At 41.7% G+C, this 2,841-nt stretch overlaps 1 non-coding gene across 1 annotated transcript; it reads right to left on the reverse strand.

Annotated features, from left to right (window-relative positions):
- Window positions 1-901: 901 nt before the first annotated feature.
- On the reverse strand, window positions 902-1,007 carry LOC139850748 (small nucleolar RNA R71). Its single transcript, XR_011760129.1, has one exon. It is a non-coding gene; the product is annotated as a small nucleolar RNA R71 (small nucleolar RNA).
- Window positions 1,008-2,841: the final 1,834 nt, after the last annotated feature.

Raw genomic sequence — 2,841 nt, forward strand, 5'->3', positions numbered from 1 at the left:
TGTTTTTGGCCAAATCATTGTGGTGACATCAGTGTTTTTGGCGCCGCTGTCGGGGAACTGGTATTAGACAATACTGCTCTCTCAAACTCATTCACAAACATTTAAGTGGTGTCTAAGAAAGACAATTATACACGGACTTGGTTGTTGGATTTTCCGAACAGTCTCCAATTATATTAGAACCAAAAGGATCCTGCCTCTCCGTAGTCAGCCTGGCCACTTGGTTTGTTGAATAGTTCATGCGAAGCTCTGTTATCAAAATACCAGGGAATCAGTAGCAAGAACCAAAAACATATATGTAATTAGGATAATTAGAATACCTTAGAATAGAATACCTTAGATTACTCATTAGATTGCCTTAGACTAAATTAGGAACCTAGCTTATCTGTTAAAATTTAAAATAACAAAAAGAGGCATACCTAGTGTATGACCCAAACCCGATCTAGACCAGGGCCGTTGTTATTCATACCTGATCCAAACGCCATAATCTCTAAAGCACGCAAGGAAGCAAGAATCAGAAAACAAATGGCGTTACGCGTTACTTTAGCAGAAAACACTAAACCCTCGATTGAAGGTCGAGGAGGACCAATCAAATTTCCAGAGATTCAAGGACACTCGTTCGAGTTAAAACATCACATCATACAACTCATCCAAAATGGCTGTCAATTCCATGGTTTACGGAATGACGATCCTAATTCTCACCTCGATAAATTCATATCTCTTTCGAATTCCTACAAGCAGCCAGGGATCGGACAAGATATAGTCCGGCTATACTTGTTCCACTATTCTCTCACTCATCATGCACAAACATGGTTTGAAGAACTGGAAAAAGATTCCATCACGTCTTGGACGGAGATGGCTACTAAATTTTTAACCAAATATTTCCCTCCTTCTAAACAAACCAAGCTTAAGAATGACATCATTAATTTCAAACAAAGTTATGATGAATCTCTTTACACTGCATGGGAGCGATTCAAAACCCTACTGAAGAAATGCCCTAACCACCAGTTAGAACGGTAAGCCCAAATCTGCACCTTCTACAATGGTCTTACGGTAAATCATAGGACAACGATCCATGCTGCTGCTCAAAGAAAACATGACAATGCATCATCATGACTGGAACAGTGGTGAAACAACTTCATCATCTGCACCACTCTCCGCACTCAATAATCAAACAGAGGCCATCAAATCTCTCACAGACAAGATGGAATCTCTTGCCAAACAACTCAGAGAATTGAAGACGCAGCTGCAGCAAGTTAACCAGGTCCAGGCCTGTGTTAATTGTACCAACCTGCAACCCACTGAAGAATATCAAGTTGAGTACAAAAACCCTGATGGTTCAGCCTGTTATGTTCAATACCCAGCTCGCCAATCAAATATCAGCTTCAATCAACAACCTAGGGTTAACCAATTCCAAAGAAACAACCAACCTTTTCGCTATCGTTACCCACCTTACCCACCCCAACAATCTCAATTGACCTACGATCAACCACTTCCACTCACTGGTCCACCAGCTGAGAAAAATTCCCCAACCACCCAAATTACAAAAGTAGCTAACCCCACTCTCGGAACTGATAATCAGTTGACACAGTTCATTCAAGGACAACAATAGTTAAATCAGAGAACTACATATAGACAAAACCAGACAGAGATACTAATGAGAAATCAACTGTCTCTTCTCAAAAGTCTTGAAATGCAGCTCGGACAGTTATCACAATGCCTTGAAACCCGACCCCAGGGAAGGTTACCTAGTAATACTATCCAAAATCCCCACATAGAGGAAGCTAAGCAAATGGACTCTGTAATCTCAGGAGAAGAACCACGGAGAAGGTTAGCTAGAATCAAGAACAAATCGACGTCTACTCAGCAGTTGTCCACCGCAACTCCGGTTCGTGTACCCTGTCCTGGAAGGTTACAGGAGGAACCATCTAAGCTTGATTCCTTCAAACTTGATGGAAGATTCCTGGACACCTTGTCCAAAGTGCCTAATTAAAAGAGATATATCCGAAGGCTTCTCTCTACAAAGGAAAAGATACCAGATTCTAACAAAATTCCACTGAGTGAAGACTGCTCAGCAGTACTTAGAAACTCTCTACCACAGAAGCTAGGAGATACGGGCCGCTTCATTTTCCCGTGTTCAATCTGCCAATCTGGAACCATTCATGTGCTAGCAGATTTAGGAGCAAGTATCAACCTAATCCCCTACTCTCTCTACAAGAGATTATAGTTAGGAGACTTGTCACCAACCAAAATGACAATCTAACTTGCCGATCACACAATTCGGTATCCTAAGGGCATAGTTGAGAACGTCTTGGTGAAAGTCGACAAATTCTTGTATCCTACGGATTTTGTAGTGATGGACATTCAGGAAGAACTACACACACCAATAGTGTTAGGAAGACCTTTCATGAATACAGCTAGGACAGTCATTGATGTGTACAATCAAACCCTGATCTTACGATCATATGGGGAGAGCGTTACATTCAAAATTGACCAACCTACCGATCTTTCTGGACAGGCAGAGATGTTTGCTATTTCCACCAGACAGATCACTTCCGATGATGAGTCTCCACCACTAGCCGAAGATATCGAGATGGGTGTCGAGTCATAGCCTGTTGACAACCCAGAAATGGAAGAAGAGGATCCCAACGAAGTAATAGAGGAAGAGAAAGAACCTGAGGAGGAAGAGGAAATGGAAGACGTAAAAGAAACTGCGATAATACCATCTCCAAGCCCAGAGCGTCATGAAGAATTAATGAGGCTTGAGACTAAAGATCACACTTTAATCATTCGCTTCAAGAAGAAGACTGATAAGGTTGACGTTAAGGACACAGAAATTGATCC

This window comes from Rutidosis leptorrhynchoides, chromosome 5 (assembly GCF_046630445.1).
Source record: "Rutidosis leptorrhynchoides isolate AG116_Rl617_1_P2 chromosome 5, CSIRO_AGI_Rlap_v1, whole genome shotgun sequence".
NCBI lineage: Eukaryota > Viridiplantae > Streptophyta > Magnoliopsida > Asterales > Asteraceae > Rutidosis > Rutidosis leptorrhynchoides.